Source organism: Schistocerca piceifrons, chromosome X (assembly GCF_021461385.2).
Source record: "Schistocerca piceifrons isolate TAMUIC-IGC-003096 chromosome X, iqSchPice1.1, whole genome shotgun sequence".
Classification (NCBI taxonomy): Eukaryota; Metazoa; Arthropoda; class Insecta; order Orthoptera; family Acrididae; genus Schistocerca; species Schistocerca piceifrons.
In genome coordinates, this window is record NC_060149.1 from 110,733,105 (window position 1) to 110,755,043 (window position 21,939).

The window sequence follows — 21,939 nt, forward strand, 5'->3', positions numbered from 1 at the left end:
CCCTATCACGTGAAAAAAAAAAGTTCCTAGATATGATGAAAATGGAGAATCTGATTTTTCTCGATGGCTGTCAATCCGAAGATGCAATTTGTTTCACAGATCGAAGAGCTACGACAACGTTCAAATGGTTCAAATGGCTCTGGGCACTATGGGACTCAACATCTGTGGTCATCAGTCCCCTAGAACTTAGAACTACTTAAACCTAACTAACCTAAGGACATCACACACATCCATGCCCGAGGCAGGATTCGAACCTGCGACCGTAGCGGTCACGCGGTTCCAGACTGACGCGCCTAGAACCGCACGGCCACACCGGCCGGCCTTCCACAACGTACTGTATTACTTAATCGCTACTGCAGTATACAACTAAGAAGACCGTTACGTAAGTGACCGTTGAGAGCAGTTTTACCGAGATCAGTCACGAGTCCGATTCACACATGGCTGTCAACGGCGAGCAAAAATGCCACGCTATATGCGAGTCAACTCACAACTAATAATCGAAGCTAAGTAGCCGAAAATCAACGCAAAACAATCTAAATTAATTACCAAGCGGAACTCCAAATCTAAAGTGCGGTCGTCGTACATAAACTATGTATGTTGTGCAAAATGGTTCAAATGGCTCTGAGCACTATGGGACTCAACTGCTGAGGTCATTAGTCCCCTAGAACTTAGAACTAGTTAAACCTAACTAACCTAAGGACTTCACAAACATCCATGGCCGAGGCAGGATTCGAACCTGCGACCGTAGCGGTCTTGCGGTTCCAGACTGCAGCGCCTTTAACCGCACGGCCACTTCGGCCGGCCTATGTTGTGCAGCTGATAGTTAAATACTACAGAGCGAACTGGTCTTAGGAGACCACATGGTAATCGGCTTTTGTATCTTTTTTTTGTATATTTATCGTACGTGAAATTCAGAGCTCAAACATCATTATCCACAAATAGTTCGATGAGACTCTCAAAAATTCTCTAGAAAATAGACTTTGACATTTTTACAGCGCCTTTAATACCCTAAACTAAGAGTAGTTATTCTGATGGAATGTGTGGCTCTGTGGTAGAATGCTTGTGTACCACATGGTGATACCATGCTCAATTACCGGCTGATGCAAATTTTTAAATAAATTTGCATGTTTTATGTGCATTTCTGTGAAGCATAAAATTAAAACAGAATGTGAATCTGTAATACTTTTCAAATTCAAACCATCTTTCTTAAAAGATCGGTAATTGATAATTTATATTAGGTCTCCAACTTTGCTTCCGCCGTTTTGCAATAGACGGCAGTAGCGGCAAGTGGGGCCCAGGTGGTTGGTTATAGGTGTAATGCAATACGTTTAGACGTCTGTAAACATAATGCCATAAAATATTAGTAAATTTATGATTGCATCATAAGGTTGTTCTCGATTAAGTACGTCAACTTACGCACCCATTTCTCGCCATTTGTGGGAAGTTTTAATTTTCTGCTTTAACGCGAATAAATCTGCCGCTGTGGCTCTTAAAAATCTGGGTAAGACCGATGGTGAGGGAACTATTAGTGGAAGAACGTGCAGAGAATGTTTTCAACGCCTTACGAACGATGGTTTTGATGTCGAAGACGGCATGGCGGTGGAAGACAGAACGTTTTCGTAGCTAGTGAAACGGACGAAGACAGTCACTATAAGGTATAGGTATGGAGATGTAACACTTGTTAATGGATATGCACCAACAAACGTAGGAACAGACACCACACATTCATATAATTGATTCGTCTAGAGGAGGAGCAATGGACCTACCTTCCTCAGTGCGGACGCACCAGTATGTCCAACTTCCTGTGGGAATCTCTGACTAGCGAGCATGGAGGAAATGGACAGGGACTGCGAATAGATAGTGCTCGGTGGGAATGTGGGTCGGCTGTGAGGCGTGCAGAGATGGTCCGTCCAGTTGCGATAACACTGTGTCCTGGATGGCGCAGTGGTTAACGCGCCTGCCTAGTAAGCAGGAGATCCTGGGTTCAAATCCCGGTCCGGCACACATTTTCGCTGATTCTGCGTAATGTCGCGATGCAGCTCATGTCAGTAGCGTCTTCCCTTTCCTTCCTCCCCCCCCCCCCCCCATCCACCTTCAATTTACGTATAAGAAATTGAAGTAACTCAACAGAGTGCATATAGAAAACTGAAGAACAATAAGGCACCAGGAGAAGATAGGATAACTGCAGAGGTGTTGAAGACAGCAGGTGGAATGCTTCAGAAAGGGATATACAGTCTCATAAGTGAAGTATGGAGAAAGGAGGAAATCCCGAAAGAGTGGAGGTCACCTACCATTATCCCACTGCACAAAAAGAACACTAAAAGGGTCTGTAGTAACTATAAAGGTATTTCTTTACTAAGTGTATCATACAAACTGCTATCATTAATAATTTTTGAAAGGCTGAAGCGTTTTTCTGAAGATATTGTTGGAAAGTACAACGAAGGTTTTGGGAGGAATATCAACCATGGATCAAATTTTCACCAGGAGACAAATCCAGGAGAAGTGCTGGGACTTCAGTCATCAGTTCCTGGTAATATTTGGAAAATTCTCAAAGGCGTATGACAGTATACACAGTTCAAGTATTTACAATATCAAAATGGTTCAAATGGCTCTAAGCACTATGGGACTTAACATCTGAGGTCATCAGGCCCTTAGACTTAGAACTATTTAAACTTAACTAACCTAAGGACATCACATACAGCCTTGTCCGAGGCAGGATTCGAACCTGCGACCGTATGTACAACATCCTGAGGGAGCTTCGCATACCAAAGAGGTATGGTGAAATACCAGAGGGAGCTATCCAAGGAATTCAACGTCAGAACAGGTGTGAGACAAGGCGATGCCACTTCAACATTGCTTTTTAATTTGGTCCTGGAGGAAATAATTCGGGAAATGAAAAGAGAGGGTAAAGGGGTGAATCTGAATGGAAGAACACAGCTATTGGAATATGCAGACGACATTGCAGCCATAGCGGAATGAGGGGAAGAGATGGCAGGAACGGTAGGGGACTCAGCAAAGAATGCCAGTAAGACTGGACTGAAGATCAATATGCAGGAGACTGAAACGGCAGAAGTATCCAGAGAAGCCCCTAATAATGCCCCATTACAGGTTGGAATATGGAGTATAACCAGAGTGGAAAATTTTAAACACCTTGACGCCTGGTTCAACGGGTATATACCCTAAATCAAGAAATCAACGTATTATCAGTGAATCTAAAACATATTTCAGTCTGGAGCAGATAATGTCATCAAAAAATCTGTCCATTAAAATCAAATTTAAGGCATATACTGCAGTGATAATAACGATGTTGTTGCATGGGACAGAAAGGTTAAGTACCACAAAAAAATGAAGAGAACCTGCTGATCTTTGAACAGAAAATCACGAGAAAGATTTCTGAACTAATCTGCGAAGAGAACGCATGGAGACGTAGAACAGAACGGGAACTGTACGACCTAATGAAACAACTGAACATTGTGTAGAAAATGAAAGCGCAGAGAATAGGCCTGGTAGGGCACATTGCTAGAAGGCCAGAAACGAGTTGGGCTTATGGGAAAACTATATATAACTCGTCCAATTGGAAGACCAACGAAGCGATGGGAGGATGAACTATAGAAGGACCTTCAGCAGTTGGGTGTCCGTGAGAACCGGATACAAAGTGCACAATATTGCCATCTATGGAGAAACATTGTGAAGTCGGCGCATGATCTTCGGAGTCCATGGTTGCCGATATATACAAGGTGGTCCATTGATCGTGACCGGGCCAAATATCTCACGAAATAAGCGTCAAACGAAAACTGCAAAGAACGAAACTCGTCCAGCTTGAAGGGGGAAACCAGGTGGCGCTATGGTTGGCCCGCTAGATGGCGCTGCCATAGGTCAAACGGATATCAACTGGGTTTTTTAAAATATGAACCCACATTTTTAATTACATATTCGTGTAGTACGTAAAGAAATATGAATGTTTTAGTTGGACCACTTTTTTCGCTTTGTGGTAGATGGCGCTGTAATAGTCACAAACATATGGCTCACAATTTTAGACTAACAGTTGGTAACAGGTATGTTTTTTAAATTAAAATACAGAACGTAGGTACGTTTGAACATTTTATTTCGGTTGTTCCAATGTGATACATATACCTCTGTGACCTTATCATTTCTGTGAACGCATGCTGTTACAGCGTGATTACTTGTTAATACCACATTAATGCAATAAATGCTCTAAATGATGTCCGTCAACCTCAATGCATTTGGCAATACGTGTAACGAAATTCCTCTCAACAGCGAGTACTTCGCCTTCCGGAATGTTCGCACATGCATTGACAATGCGCTGACGCATGTTGTCAGGCGTTGTCGGTGGATCACGATTGTTAATATCCTTTAACTTTTCCCACAAAAAGAAATCCGGAGACGTCAGATCCGGTGAACTAGCGGGCCATGGTATGGTGCTTCGACGACCAATCCACCTGTCATGAAATATGCTATTCAATACCGCTTCAACCGCACGCGAGCTGTGTGCCGGACATCCATAATGTTGGAAGTACATCGCTATTCTGTCATTCAGTGAAACATCTTGTAGTAACATCGGTAGAACATTACGTAGGAAATCAGCATACATCGCACCATTTAGATTGCCATCGATAAAATGGGGGCCAATTATCCTTCCTCCCATAATGCCGCAACATACATTAACCCGCCAGTGTCGCTGATGTTCCATTTGTCGCAGCCATCGTGGATTTTCCGTTGCCCAATAGTGCATATTATGCCAGTTTACGTTACCACCGTTGGTGAATGACACTTCGGCGCTAAATAGAACGCGTGCAAAAAATCTGTCAGCGTCCCGTAATTTCTCTTGTGCCCTGTGGCAGAACTGTACACGACGTTCAAAGTCGCCGCCATGCTATTCCTGGTGCATAGAAACATGGTACGGGTGCAATCGATGTTGATGTAGCATTCTCAACACCGACGTTTTTGAGATTCCCGATTCTCGCGCAGTTTGTCTGCTACTGATGTGCGGAGTAGCCGCGACAGCAGCTAAAACACCTACTTGGGCATCGTCATTTGTTGCAGGCCGTGGTTGACGTTTCACATGTGGCTGAACACTTCCTGTTTCCTTGAATAACGTAACTACTCGGCGAACGGTCCGGACACTTGGATGATATCGTCCAGGATACCGAGCAGCATACATAGCACACGCCCGTTGGGTATTTTGATCACAATAGCCATACATCAACACTATATCGACCTTTTCCGCAATTGGTAAACGGTCCATTTTTACACGGGTAATGTATCAACTTCCGAACACTCAGGAATATGAAAAAAGGCATTGGTCCGATGTCTGCTATGGGTCTGGAGAAAATGATTACAAAATTCGAAAAGACAGGTTCTTTTGAAGTGCAATGTGGCGGAGAGGGGAAAGCAGTTGATCCGACATCTGTGGAAGATGTGGCCACAGCATTGCCGGAGGGGTCGAGCGGTGTGGTGCAAATATGTAGTGCACGAGGAATTGCTCGAACGTTGGGCATGCCTATGATCTGGGTGCATAAAATCCTACGATACGTTCTGCATTAGGATTCATACAAAATCACCCATGTTCAGGAGCTGCTTTCTGCTGACCTACCAGCAATACAAACGTTCGTTCTGGAGTTTCTTGCTCACATGGAAACGGACAATGAGTGGCGATGGAACATTCTGTGCACAGACGAAGCCCATTTCTATCTCCAACGAAATTTTAAATTTGTGGTAAGTTCCTATGGGACCAAACTGCTGAGGTCATCGGTCCCTAGGCTTACACACTACTTAATCTAACTTAAACTAACTTACGCTAAGGACAACACACACAACCATGCCCGAGGGAGGACTCGAATCTCCGATGGGGGGGAGCCGTACGGACCGTGGCAAGGCGCCCAAGACGGCTCCAACGAAATGTCTATGCAGAATTGCAGAATATGGACAAAGGCAAAATCCGCACGCACATGAACCAATACCACTTCATCCTGCAAAGGTGACTGTGTGATGTGGCTTGAGGGCATCATTTATTATAGGGCCGTAATTTTTCGAGGAGATGAGTACTGAGGGACCTATTCCCTGTACCGTCACTGGTAAACGCTATGACAATCATTTACGCACCAACGCCATTCCAATCTTTCAACAGCGTGTATATGTGGACAGGATCATTTTTATGCAAGATGGCGCTTCTCGGCACATAGCACAGCCAGTGAAGCGGCTGCTACAGAGGCATTTCGGAAATGCTAGATTTATCATTTCCCCTACAACCTGGCCATACAGATCACCTGATCTTAATCCGTGTGGCTGGTGGCTTTATCTGAAAGATATTGTTTTCAGTGCTCCAATTAACGAACGTAGCTGAATTGAAGGCACGCACTGTGCAACGCATTCTGAACGTGACTCCCGAGACATTCCAGTCTGTTGAGGGATATGTTGTTCCTCGATTTGAACTTGTGGCAGAAAACGGTGGACAGCATACTGAAAATGTCTTGCGCCAGTCTCACGAAAATTGGAAACCATTGTCATTTTGGCCCCAAGACAATTAATAGCCGATGTCATTTTGCTTTTTGTGGCCTCAGGACAATTAAAACTGATTTTTCTCATCCGATGTGGAACGATACCGCTGTGGTGGATGGACTTACGTAACAGTGCCACCACTGTTGACTGCACATAGTCATGCATATTTAACAGTACGGAAGGTGTAATGTGCAACTCAAACCATAGCCGTCGTATTGCGGTTAATCTGTCCCTTTACGTTCAGACGCTTACAGCGCTATCTATTGGTGAAAATTTCATTCATTCTTATTTTATTTACTTATTTATTTGTTTGTTCCATGACGTTCGCCCTGCGTCAATAATGTGCTGTTCAAATTTGACGTTATTTTGAGCAGTGGCTCTCTTTCTACGGTGTTCTGAAACTGGAACTTTAATTATGCACACCCTGTATTTTATACTTCACGGAAGTCGTCGCAGAACATGCATCTGTGTTTAAAAAAGTGTACTTGCCAGGAATCGAACTACAGACCCGCAATGTGGCAGCTGAGCATCTGCCACATAGCTACACAGCCACTCGGAAAATAGACCGTACTTTAGTGTGTGGTAGGCTCTCTGAAAACTTCAAAGTCGATTTTCTCAAGAATTTTTGAGAGTTGCATCACCTTGCTTTGGGTGACTGATACTGGAATATTACACCTCACTTAACATAAAAATAAAAATAAAAAATTACAGGAATCCCATTGCCGTATGGTCTCTTTGTTTGCCTGTTGTCGTGATGTGCCATAGGCTTTGTAAGCCACTTGTCACCATAGGCTCTGAACAGCGCAGCGACCTCCGAAGATGCGTCTATTCTACCCGCAAATAAAACAGCTATAAAAAAATTCTTTTTATTGCCAAAGATATTCGGAAACATTTGTTATAGATCTTACTATTAAATTCCCTGCCGGCCGTGTTGGCCGAGCGGTTCTAGGCGCTACAGTTTGGAACCACGCGACCGCTACGGCGCAGGTTCGAATCCTGCCTCGGGCATGGCTGCGTGTGATGTCCTTAGGTTAGTTAGGATTAAGTAGTTCTAAGTTCTAGGGGACTGATGACCTTAGAAGTTAAGTCCCATAGTGCTCAGAGCCACTTGAACCATTAAATTCCCAATTACGTCCAAAGCTGAGATGCTATTCCAATGCCGGAGAGCTCTGGAAAGAGTGACAAGTTAGGGGGAAAATAAGCTGACGACATCTATTACACTTCAGAGGCCCTGAATCCGAATATGGCTTTATTTTCTCTTTTGGCTCTAGTTTTGAAGATATTTATATTTTTGGATTTTAATCAAATGTTCCCATAGACGCTGATTTTCGTCAGTATCGTTGATCTTTATTTTCACCTAACTTTTCACTTTCTGTAACTTTTCGCAATTAAACATTCTAATAAATTCTTTGAAATTTATTTTGTATTTTTATTTTTCTGTTTCAGGAAAACATGAGTTCTTCACGAAGAGGATGCATAAACAACCCCAATGTGTTCTGTTATATTTGAGGTGAATACTGCCTACAGAAACAAAGACGGAGCATCACAGAATTTGTAAAGCGAGAATATCTTGCATATTTTGGAGTACAGCTTGGAGACCAAGACACACTACTGGCCATTAAAATTGCTACACCACGAAGATGACGTGCTACAGACGCGAAATTTAACCGAAAGGAAGAAGATGCTGTGATATGCAAATTATTAGCTTTTCAGAGCATTCACACAAGGTTGGCGCCGGTGGCGACACCTACAACGTGCTGACATGAGAAAAGTTGCCAACCGATTTCTCATACACAAACAGCAGTTGACCGGCGTTGCCTGGTGAAATGTTGTTGTGATGCCTCGTGTAAGGAGGAGAAATGCGTACCATCACGTTTCCGACTTTGATAAAGGTCGGATTGTAGCATATCGCGATTGCGGTTTATCGTATCGCAACATTGCAGCTCGCGTTGGTCGAGTTCCAATGACTGTTAGCAGAATATGGAATCGGTGGATTCAGGAGGGTAATATGGAAAGCCGTGCTGGATCCCAACGGCCTCGTATCACTAGCAGTCGAGATGACAGGCATCTTATCCGCCTGGTTGGAACGAATCGTGCAGCCACGTCTCGATAGCTGAGTCAACAGAGGGAGACGTTTGCAAGACAGCAACCATGTGCACGAACAGTTCGAAGACGTTTGCAGCATAGCATCAGCTCGGAGACTATGGCTGCGGTTACCCTTGACGACGCATCACAGACAGGAGCGCCTGCGATGGTGTACTCAACGACGAACCTGGGTGCACGAATAGCAAAAAGTCATTTTTTCGGATGAACCCAGGTTATGTTTACAGCATCATGATGGTCGCATCCGTGTTTGGCGACATCGCGATGAACGCACATTGGAAGCGTGTATTCGTCAACGCCATACTGGCGTATCACCCGGCGTGATGGTATGGGTGCTGTTGGTTACACGTCTCGGTCACCTCTTGTTTGCATTGACGGCACTCTGAACAGTGGACGTCATATTTCAGATGTGTTACGATCCGTGGCTCTACCCTTCATTCGATCCCTGCTAAACCCTACATTTCAGCAAGATAATGCACGACCGCATGATGCAGGTCCTGTACGGGCCTTTCTGGATACAGAAAATGTTCTACTGTTGCGCTGGCCAGCACATTCTCCAGATCTCTCACCAATTGAAAACGTCTGGTCAATGGTGGCCGAGCAACTGGCTCGTCACAATACAACAGTCACTACTCTTGATGAACTGTGGTATCGTGTTGAAGCTGCATGGGCAGCTGTACCTGTACACGCCATCCAAGCTCTGTTTGACTCAATACCCAGGCGTATCAAGGCCACTATTACGGCCAGAGGTGGTTGTTCTGGGTACTGATTTCTCAGGATCTATGCACCTAAATTTGGTGAAAATGTAATCACATGTCAGTTGTAGTATAATATATTTGTCCAATGAATACCCGTTTATCATCTGCATTTCTTCTTGGTGTAGCAATTTTAATGGCCAGTAGTGTAGATTATGAGCTCCCAACATTATTTGTAAAAATCGTGTAGAGTGTCTTCGACAGAAAAATGGACAGAGATAACGTTTAAATTTCGGTGTACTAAAGCTCTGTCGAGAGCCACAAAAGCACCACGATGACTGTCACTTTTGTGTTGTGGATGTCAAAGGCTTGCCGGCCGACGTGGCCGAGCGGTTCTAGGCACTACAGTCTGGAACAGCGCGACCGCTACGGTCGCAGGTTCGGATCCTGCCTCGGGCATGGATATGTGTGATGTCCTTAGGTTAGTTAGGTTTAAGTAGTTCTAAGTTCTAGGGAACTGATGACCTCAGAAGTTAAGTCCCATAGTGCTCAGAGCCGTTTGAACCATTTTTGTTTTTGTCAAAGGTTTCAGCCGATTCAAAAAACGTAAATGGGAGTATCCAAATTCAAAATCAGCCAGGAGACCTGTAGCACACAGTGAAGAAGTTCCTATACCAGTATTTACTAAACTACCTGACCGTATAGATATCAGAACCTGAAGAAATACAGGATTTAGAGTGCAAAAACAGAATCAGCAGTGGAAGTGAATATGAAGGAGAAATTTCTACACCTAAATTGTTCACTCAAGAGAAACTAAATCATGTGGTACGAGATCTTAATTTGTCAAAGAACAGAGCAGAACTTGTGGCGTCCAGGCTAAAGGAAAACAACTGTCTTAGTGCAGAAGCGAAAATTTCGTTATACCGTACAACAGAAGCAGCTGTTCTGCAATTCTTCAGCCAGTACGAAGAATTTGTATATTAGAAAAACACTCCTGGTCTACTCATTCAGATGGTGTCACAGGACTATCAACCAAAAGACTGGCGGATTTTTATAGACAGCTCCACCGTAAGCCTGAAATGTGTCTTGCTCCCCAAAGGGAACATATCTGCATCCATTCCCATTGGACACTCAACAAGACTGAAAGAGGAATATGGAACGATAAGGTGTATAACTCTGCTTCCGCTGTTTTTCCCCAACATTTGAGGCTTTAATGAAACAAACTGGTAACACATGTATCATTCAAAGTATTTTCCATCGCTGGCCACTGCTTTCTCCCATCTTTCGGGCAGTGTATGAATCTCGCGTCGAAAAAATTGTTCATCTTTTGAAGCGATCCACGAATCGATCCAATTTGTGACTTCTTCATGAGATCGGAAGTGTTGGTCAGCCAGGCGATGCACCATTGATCTGGGCAGGTGAGAGTCAGAGGGAGCAATGTCTGGAGAATACGGCGGGTGGTGTAGGACTTCCCATTTCAACGTTTCCAAGTACGTTTTGACCTCTTTTGCAACGTGGGGTCGAGCGTTGAAGTGCTGCAAAATCACTTTATCTTGCCTCTCGCTGTACTGCGGCCGTTTGTCTTTTAATGCTCTGCTCAAACGCATTAATTGCGTTCAATAACGAGCACCTGAGATTGCTTCACTTGGTTTTAACACCTCATAGAACACGACGCCGAGCTGGTCCCACCAAATGCACAGCATGATCTTGGAGCCGTGAATATTCGGTTTGGCTGTCAACGTGGAAGCATGGTCGAGATATCCCCATGATTTTTTGCATTTAGGGTTATCGTAATGAACCCATTTTTCGTTCCCGGTCACAATGCGATGCAGAAATCCCTTCCGTTTTTGCCTCTGAAGCAATTGTTCACAAACACACAAACGACGTCCAACGTCTCATGGTTTCATATTAAACGGGACCTAAGTTCCTTAGTTCTGAATCATACCCATAGCCTTGAGACGTTTTGAAATGGCTTACTGTGTTACTCTCACTAATCGTGCCAATTCTTCTTGAGTTTGACGCGAGTCTTCACTCAGCAATGTCTCCAGTTCTGCATATTCGAAAACATTCTCTCTTTCACCACTATGCCGGTCTACGACGTTAGAATCATCGTTCTTGAAGCGTTGAAACCACTAACGACACGTTCTTTCATTAATAGCGTCCTTACCGTACCTACTAGAGTCCATTCGATGAGATTCAGCCGCTGTTTTCTTCATAATGAAACAATACAGTAACACCTCCCGCAAATCACGAGAATTAGGCTTGTAAACTGACAGTTTCAATCAAGAACAACTTTATGATGCAGACACAAATCGACTAATGTTTGAATTAGGTTATGTTGACCGAGGTCCAAGCTAACTGCCTGACGTCTGCGATCTGTTTCTTTCGACCGCTACTTACCATTGTCGCCACCTATCGGCAAACGGCGGAAGCAAAGCTGTACACCTTATATCAAAATTATTTTGCAGAAATTACTCTAACATAAACATCAGTGGTCTATTTATTGCGATCTGAAGATGGTAAACATCGTACTTGGACAGCAGTGTGGGTACACGAAGAACCCTTGTTTTATATGCTTATGGCACAGTAGAGCAAAACAAGATAATTGGAGGGAAGGTCTTACTGTAGGTGCAGCCAACATCATTCTTCCTTCATTGCACATAAAGCTAGGACTGATGAAGCAATTTGTTAGAGCCATAGATAAAGAAGGCAACTGTTTCAAAAGCATATGTAGATTTTTTCCTGCGCTGACAATTGAAAAATTGAAAGCAGGTATATTTGATGGGCTCCAGACTCGCAAACTCCAGAATGGTTCCAACGTGACAAAGTTCATGAATGATTCAGAACTGTCGGCCCGACGCAGTTGCGAAAAACTTCTTAGGGAATCATAAGGCTGGCAATTACAAAGAAATTATGCAGAACGTGTTGACAACCTTTAAAAAGTTGGGTGTTAATATGAGTATCAAAGTGCGTTTCCTCCACAGCCATTTACCAAGATTTCCAGATAACTTAGGCGATTACAGCGAGGCGCAAGGGGAGAGGTTCTACTAAGAAATTAAGATAATGGGAGACAGATATCAAGGCAAGTAGGACACACATATGATGGCCGACTGCTGTTGATGCCTCCAACTTGATTGTCCTGGAGATCAATACAGCAGAAAAACAAACCGACATCGTTTCATGAAGGAGTAATTGCTAGAATCTCATTGAATGCAGGCATAGTGTTTTGTCTGCTATAAAGTAATGCTATATAATTAGTTAATTACAGTACTTAATATATCATTTTGGTGTTATTTAAGACAGTAATAATGTGATTTGTGATCAGGATACGCCTACTCAAACATGATATTGCTGAATGTATTCATCAATAAATGTTAAACTGCCACAAAACGGGAGCCAATTTAGCAAAACTGAGCCCATATTCGCGCTCAGAAACACAGAGGGGCCCTAAAAGTACTTAAAAGTCATTGGCTAAGAAAACAGTGTTTAGCAGTGTAATAATTTTATCGTAAGGCACAATAACCTGGTGTAAGTCTTTGAATTGAATACCACTACGTCGACTTGCTTGTCGCTGAAATAACGGCATCCGGTGCTCCCTGGCTGTTATTGGAAATGGTTCAAATGGCTCTGAGCACTATGGGACTCAACATCGGTGGTCATCAGTCCCCTAGAACTTAGAACTACTTAAACCTTACTAACCTAAGGACATCACACACATCCATGACCGAGGCAGGATTCGAACCTGCGACCGTAGCGGGCTGTTATTCATCCATGTACTGACATTGCCTAGCTTTTTTTCTTTTTTTTACCAGCTGAAAACACATCGGGACTGGCCGACACATCGGCCCTCGTCGTTAGTCAGCCGGTCGGATTCGATACAGGGCCGGCGCAACTACTAGAATCCCCGAAGCGGCGCGTTATGCGCTGGGATATCTTTTTCTGTTGTATTTTCTTTTTTCCTTTTTTAAATTTTTGCTTTCTCTCTTGGGCCGCCCATCTGCCCTTATAGTCTTCCCTTGCTCTCTCCAGTTAATGCCTTCTTTGACGAGCAGGTTGGCTATAATACACTGAAGCGCCAAAGAAACTCGTATACGCATGCATATTCAAATACAAATGTAAACAGGCAGAATACGGAGCTGCAGTCGGCAATGCCTGTATAAGACAACAAGTGTCTGTCGCAGTTGTTAGATCGATTACTGCTGCTACAATGGCATGTTATCAAGATTTAAGTGAGTTTGAACGTGGCACGGCGTACGAGCGATGGGACACAGTATCTCCGAGGTAGCGATAGTGGGGATTTTCCCGTACGTCCATTTCACGAGTGTACCGTGAATACCAGGAATCCGGTAAAACATCAAATCTCCGACATCGCTGCGGCCGGAAAAAGATCCTGCAAGAACGGGACCAACGACGACCGAAGACAAAGTGCAACCCTTCCGTAAATTGCTGCAGATTTCAGTGCTGGGCCATCAACAAGTGTTAGCGTGCGAACCATTCAACGAAACATCATCGATATGGGCTTTCGGAGCCGAACGCCTACTCGTGTACCCTTGATGGCTGTACAACACAAAGCTTTATGTCACGCCTCGGCCCGTCAACACCGACACTGGACTGCTGATGACTGGAAACATGTTGCCTGGTCAGACGAGTCTCGTTTCAAATTGTATCGAGCTGGTGGATTTGTACGGGTATGGAGACAACCTCGTGAATACACCTCCCTCCATGTCAGCAGCGGACTGTTCAAGACTGTGTAATGGTGTGGGGCGACTGCAGTTGGAGTAATATGGGACTCCAGATACGTCTAGATACGACTCTGGCAGGTGAAACGTACGCAAGTATCCTGTCTGATCACCTGCATCCATTCATGTCGAGTGTGGATTCCAACGGACTTGAGCAATTCCAGCAGGACAATGCGACACCCCACACGTCTAGAATTGCTACAAAGTGGCCTCAGGAACACTCTTCTGAATTTAAACATTTCCGATGGCCACCAAACTCCCCAGACATGAACATTATTTATATCTCGGATGCCTTGAAACGTGCTGTTCGGAAGAGATCTCCACGACGTTGTACTCTTACGGACTTATGGACAGACCTGCAAGATTCATGGTGTCAATTCCTTCCAGTACTACTTCAGACATTAGTCGAGTCAATGCCACGTCTTGTTGCGGCACTTCTGCTTGCTCGCGGGGCCCTACACGATATTAGGCAGGTGTACCAGTTTCTTTGGCTCTTCAGTGCAGTAGTGCACTGTGCTCTCTTCTTTTGACTGTCGAAATGCTAAATATCTGGCATTAGACATAAAACGGCAACCATCTGCCTCCTGAAATGAACTGCTGTTCTCCACTCAAAAAAGTAAAAGTAAAATGTATTTTATATTTCTTCTTGAGACATTGCACAGTCAAGTATTGGTTTTGGTGATGCGATAGAGGAATAATCTAGTTCATCTTCCAGTTGTCGTGGGGGGAATCGATGCGCGATTGGAATTCAATAATTAATGCAACACTTTTTTTTGTCAGCCTGTTTCGGTAAAAAAAATGGGGAATTTGTTGTGGGACATCGTGGAGTATTCCTGCTTCAGCCCCTATAGTTTAATGAAGTTCCCATAAATAATAAGTAATGCAACACGTGTTTTTTTCTTGGCCAGTTTCGGTTGAAAAAATGCAGAATTTGTTGTGGGACATCGTGGAATATTCCTGCCTCAGCCTCCACAGTTTCATGAAGATCCGATAGGTGGCGGTCCTAAATGTAGCCTTCAAAATGGCGTCTGTACCGGAGGTGCGTTCCAAGCAGAGAGCTGCCATTGAGTTCCTTCTGGAGGAAAAATAGAGCATCGCAGATACTCATAGGCGCTTGCAGAATGTCTACGGAGACCTAGCAGTGAACAAAACCGCGGTGAGTCGTCGGCGAGGCGTCTGTCATAATCGCAACAAGGTCGCGCAGTGCTTATCGCAGTGGACTCGCGTTCGGGAGGACGATGGTTCAAACTAGCGTCCGGCCTTCCAGGTTTAGGTTTTCCGCGGTTTCCCTAAATCTCTCCAGCCAAATGCCGGGATGGTTCCTTTGACAGAATCCGAACTTGTGCTCCGTCTCTAATGTCCTCGATGTCGACGTGACCTTAAGCCCAATCTTCCTTCCTTCTTTCATTCACACAGTCGCGACTCCTGAGATGGTGGAACGTGCGGACAGTCTCATTTGAGGTGATCGACGGGCCGCAGTCAAACACCTCGATGCTCAACTGTACGTCTCTGTTGGTGGTGTTGGCACACTCGTCCAGCAGATGCGGTACTCAAAGGCATGTGACCGCTGGATTTTTTGGCGCCTACCAGAAGACCATAAAGAGCAACGAAAGACTACCTGTGCAGAAAAAAAATGGCAATCCATTTGCCATGCTACCTCTCCTCCAAGGAAAAAATAAAAGCCCCATTCTCACCCAGTAAAGCCATGGCGACGGTCTTCTGAGACTCTGAAGGGGTATCCTATTTTATGACCTCCCTCATGGTGCAACGTTCAGCTCTGAAGTGTACTGATACCCAGAGGAAATTGAAGAAATGACTTCAGCGTGTTCGTCACCACAAAAATGCAAACGAAGTTCTCCTTCTCCATGACAGCGCAAAGCCTCATACAAGCCTGCGCACCCGAAAGGAGCTCATAAAACTTCATTGGACCGCTCTCCCTCAGTCACCCTACAGCCCAGATCTCGCACCTTCCGAATTCTATCTGTACGGCCCAATGAAGGATGCACCCCGCGGAAGGAGTACGTGGGCAATGGGGAGACTATCGATACAGAAAGACGTTGGCTCTGACGTCGAGCAGTAGAGTGATACCATGCGGGCATATAGGCCCTCCGTGTAAGACAGCATAAGGACGTCGCGTTGAACGGAAATTATGTTGGAAAATCGGGTTTTGTAGCCAAACGAGTGGCGGTTAATATGGTGTATTGGAATCTGGAATAAAACCAACCTGCTTTCGGAAAAATATGTGTTTCGTTACTTATTGAACGCCCCTCGTAACCAACCTTGCAATGACCATTGCGGCTGCGCCCGCTATGCCCTACCATTCATACATGTAAACTATGAGTCTCTTATCGCGTCTGTATCCAGCTCGAGTTCAAGCACTTCTGCGTCTTCGTCGCTGCTGGATGGGGATGTAATACCTGTGAGTATGTAACTACGAAAATCTCGGGAGAGATGTTTGTGACGATATCGAAAATAATTCAATAGTGGTTTGTTTGGCTGCATACACGAACAATTTAAACTCGAACAACAATAATAATTTAGCACTATAGAATACCTTAGCTTATTAAATGTTGAAGTGTTTTGGCTTTGTAGAGGAAAACCCATAATTGCGGTGAGTACATTTTTTTTGATTCATGATTCAAGAAAATACATGTCCAGAGTACAGTTTCATACGCCATACCAAGTAGCAAACTGAAAAATGCCTTTGATCCAAGAGATTTTCTACTGGCGAATACAAAGAAGTTTTTCTTCAAAAAATCTTTGGTTCTTGGACGACAAATTAAGATACTACTAGTGACGCGAAAATGAGGCATCATTAGTAGGCCCTCCGAATTTAAATTCTCTAGAAGAATGGGAGGAAAAAAAAACATTTTTCCTGACTCATGCAAACAAGCTAGAACTCATTGAGTCGACATAGCAACCTAAATGCCTTGTGGTCGTCTTTTCTCCAAACTTGGAGCCATGGTCTGATGACAGAAAAATACGCTTTCTTGTAAACACCTATAAAAGATGATATTTTTGGCAGCGTATTAGAAACATACTGACTAAAATAAACATAATTTTTCAGTGCGAAAAGAGTATCACTAGTAATAATGTCGCACGGGTGTAGCGTGGAATTTACGTCAAAGTCTATGTTTATTTTTGGAACATTTGTCCCATACTCCTTACACTTGTATTTAATTTTATATCCATTTTGATTAATGCACACAAATAAAAATATCCCTATATCATTACAAATAATAATTTTGTTATGTAAAAGCTTAAAATACAGTAAAAAGCGAACATCATCTTGGAATACTGACGGTATCGATAACTTTTCCGACATTATTTAGGTATCGATACTATTTTAGGAACTGGTATCGACAGTAAATATTGTATCGAATCTGGTATTGGAATATCCCTACATAAGCGAGATGCAGGATATGAGCCTATATTGGCAGAAGACATCTAGGATGGAATAACGAAACGAAAATATTTTTATGCTAAGGATAGGCTTCAGTCAGATGACAAAAGACGTAGAGACACTGTGTAAAGAGTTTTAATAAGCAGAATATGGTAGCTATTGCGGGAAGTGTTGGGAAAAGTCTTGGAATGGACTGGTCTGTGACATCAGCAATGATTTGGACGAGATCGCTGCTGAGACTCGAACCTCTAAAATTGACTTCGTACAGCTGCTATACATCTACATCTACCATCTTCAATCTACATCTATACTCTGCAAACCATTGTTAACGTGATAATCGACACCATCTTGACAGTCTTGTGAAGGAAGTTAATATGGGACTTGAGTTGACGTTAATCACCGCTGACTTGGCCATTTGATGGTATCCACAGGTCACCTACATCTGAATGAGAAAAGGTATTTCGTTGTCCGTATCAGTGTGACAGTAGCGGGAGGATCGGTGACGATTCAAAGCCAAATTCCTGTGACAGCATGTAGATAGGCTAGACCCTTTATTAAGCTCAAATTAGTTGGAAAGTATCCTTTCAGGCCTAAGATCCCCTAAATCACAGACATCAGTCCGATAAATGGGAAATTCATATAATCTGGTTAATTAAGCTTGTTTTACGGAAATATGTGAGGAATTATGAGACAATGGATAAAATGATTGATAGACTTTGATTTTGATATTTTTTGACCTCGTAGCGGCTTTTAAATCGCGAAGTAATATCAAGGCTTAGAAGGATATAGCGTATCTTATTTCTCTGCGAGTAATTCTTTGCAAATAAGGAGCGTAATCATTGATGCCTAATGTAATGAATCAGACGTATTGACATATAAAAATTTATACTGAACAAATGTTTCAAGATAGTTTCGAGTGTGTGAATATTTATAGAAATAATTGGCAAGTATACCAAGCTTTTAAACGGTGTTATTGATACATATGATCTACCTCAACAAATACTTTAATTCTTTTTATATTTGCAGATGACATATGTGGTTTACAGAAGAAGTGAAGACACATGAGAATTATTTCGAAAACAGGATAGCATCCAGAAAGAATTTTTCATTCTGTAGGAAGGGAGGGGGGATGGGGTGCGATGATTTCAAACTTCCTGGCAGACTGAAACTGAGTGCCGGACCGACAGTCGAACTCGACACTTCTGCCCTTGACGGGAAACAATAACTTTATCTTGGAACTCCTCCATTTCATCCGTGTTTGCACAGAAAAACAACAATATGGGAATTGTGAGTCCATCTTAATGCAAAACCCATTTTGTTATTTATTTACTTATTTATTCCCCAACTACTGACAAAAAGCAAGGGATCCCAATAACATTCAGAAAAAACAACACAGTTCTAAAATAGACTAAGACCAGACAAAAGAAACTAAGACAAATTCAGCAATGCTAGAATATACCAACTCACAAGTAACTCCTGTCAGGCCCAATACACACCACAAACAAGAAGAAATTTCCGAACAAGGTACACAGAGCACATGAGAGTTCAAAAGAGTGACAGCCCACTTTCAACTTTCGCAGAACTCCTAATGAATGAAAATCATAACCCCACTAAGATCGAAAGCGATCTACACACCCTGAAACACAGCAACAGTTTACACCGACAACTAACAACAGAAGAAAATTACTACATACAAAAGGCTATAGTGGAAGGGAAAAATGTAATGGACGAAAACAACACTTTGCAACAACATACTCTTTACCGCTCTGATAGAACTGACGCAGGACACAGAACAGAAAGCACACACACGCAAACACGCAAAAGAACGACTACCCATCCACACACAGAGACATCAATAGCGAACAGAAGTCGTCAGAACTCCTGCTAAAGTTTTCATAGCCTTCTCGCAACATGCAATACATTTCTCGCGACACGCGCGAACAGCAAGATGGCGCAAGTTTTGTTTTTCTGTGTATAAAATTAGCTGCAGGCCGCCCAACAAACGTGAGTACATGACAAACTAAGTTACAGCCTAGTATACACCAAAACTGGATCCACAACACTACCGCAATCCCAGTTGTATAACGCTGACATACGTAAGTTCACGTTTTAGTATTTGCTTACTAACAGCCGCTCACACAGTTGCAGATGACATGATGTATGGCGAGGAAAACGGCAAAAGAAAAAGTACTGAAAATATGCCGCAAAGAGCGACAACAATTCTTAAAACCATGCTGTAAAGTACAATAAATAACGTCGTATGGAAGTATCCACAGAAAACAACATTTAAAAAACAAACAGTACAAATTTAATAATGTGTTACAGTGTTTTATAACTGGGCAATTTATGGATTTAAACAACCCACTGATGATGGCGATCTTTGTCGCGAAAAGTAGTTTGGGGGAATAAATAAATAACAAAAAGTGTTTTGCATCAAGGCGGACTCGCAATAATCCATTTTGTTGTTTTCGAATGCAAACACGGACCAAATAGAAGAGTTCCAAGATAAAGTTACAGCAGTTGTGGTAGGTCAGGGCAGCACCGGCAACGTGAAGTAATAACGTCACCACAGTCCACGTTTCCGCATTTGCCGCACGCATGTCGGAATGACACGGATGCCACCCCGATCCCTTGTTTATATGTTGGTGCTTATTTACCTGCATCGGAGTCGCGTTACGTTGCATCTATGTTGCAGCAACGCCCGCAAACGGAAACTTTTTGGTCGCCCCTTTATATCAGGAAGAACACACGATGAAATTTTTACGTGTTCTGGGAGTATACACGGCGCGAAATCCAGTGCACAGAGCTACCACCTCTGGCAGCCACAACGGCTCCAACTCGGCTGGGCAGCAAGTCGAACAGAGATCGGATGACTGATACGGGTAGCGGTGGCGTGCCAGACTCTCAGCAGTTGGCGAGCAGACATAAATACACTCCTGGAAATTGAAATAAGAACACCGTGAATTCATTGTCCCAGGAAGGGGAAACTTTATTGACACATTCCTGGGGTCAGATACATCACATGATCACACTGACAGAACCACAGGCACATAGACACAGGCAACAGAGCATCCACAATGTCGGCACTAGTACAGTGTATATCCACCTTTCGCAGCAATGCAGGCTGCTATTCTCCCATGGAGACGATCGTAGAGATGCTGGATGTAGTCCTGTGGAACGGCTTGCCATGCCATTTCCACCTTGCGCCTCAGTTGGACCAGCGTTCGTGCTGGACGTGCAGACCGCGTGAGACGACGCTTCATCCAGTCCCAAACATGCTCAATGGGGGACAGATCCGGAGATCTTGCTGGCCAGGGTAGTTGACTTACACCTTCTAGAGCACGTTGGGTGGCACGGGATACATGCGGACGTGCATTGTCCTGTTGGAACAGCAAGTTCCCTTGCCGGTCTAGGAATGGTAGAACGATGGGTTCAATGACGGTTTGGATGTACCGTGCACTATTCAGTGTCCCCTCGACGTTCACCAGTGGTGTACGGCCAGTGCAGGAGATCGCTCCCCACACCATGATGCCGGGTGTTGGCCCTGTGTGCCTCGGTCGTATGCAGTCCTGATTGTGGCGCTCACCTGCACGGCGCCAAACACGCATACGACCATCATTGGCACCAAGGCAGAAGCGACTCTCATCGCTGAAGACGACACGTCTCCATTCGTCCCTCCATTCACGCCTGTCGCGACACCACTGGAGGCGGGCTGCACGATGTTGGGGCGTGAGCGGAAGACGGCCTAACGGTGTGCGGGACCGTAGCCCAGCTTCATGGAGACGGTTGCGAATGGTCCTCGCCGATACCCCAGGAGCAACAGTGTCCCTAATTTGCTGGGAAGTGGCGGTGCGGTCCCCTACGGCACTGCGTAGGATCCTACGGTCTTGGCGTGCATCCGTGCGTCGCTGCGGTCCGGTCCCAGGTCGACGGGCACGTGCACCTTCCGCCGACCACTGGCGACAACATCGATGTACTGTGGAGACCTCACGCCCCACGTGTTGAGCAATTCGGCGGTACGTCCACCCGGCCTCCCGCATGCCCACTATACGCCCTCGCTCAAAGTCCGTCAACTGCACTTACGGTTCACGTCCACGCTGTCGCGGCATGCTACCAGTGTTAAAGACTGCGATGGAGCTCCGTATGCCACGGCAAACTGGCTGACACTGACGGCGGCGGTGCACAAATGCTGCGCAGCTAGCGCCATTCGACGGCCAACACCGCGGTTTCTGGTGTGTCCGCTGTGCCGTGCGTGTGATCATTGCTTGTACAGCCCTCTCGCAGTGTCCGGAGCAAGTGTGGTGGGTCTGACACACCGGTGTCAATGTGTTCTTTTTTCCATTTCCAGGAGTGTAGATGAGAGATCTGGAGAACGTGTCGGTCAGGACAACAGTTGCAAGACAGCACCGGCAACGTGAAATCTTGCGTTCTTTAGTTGAAATATAACGTCATGGAGGCCTCGAAGATAGGGCACAACTAC

At 44.3% G+C, this 21,939-nt stretch overlaps 1 protein-coding gene and 1 non-coding gene across 7 annotated transcripts in view; one reads left to right on the forward strand and one right to left on the reverse strand.

Annotated features, from left to right (window-relative positions):
- Window positions 1-21,939, reverse strand: part of LOC124721760 (organic cation transporter protein) — a 306,826-nt gene that overhangs the window by 179,988 nt on the left and 104,899 nt on the right. The gene's annotated exons all lie outside the window — the stretch shown is intronic.
- On the forward strand, window positions 1,930-2,004 carry Trnat-agu. Its single transcript has one exon. It is a non-coding gene; the product is annotated as a tRNA-Thr (tRNA).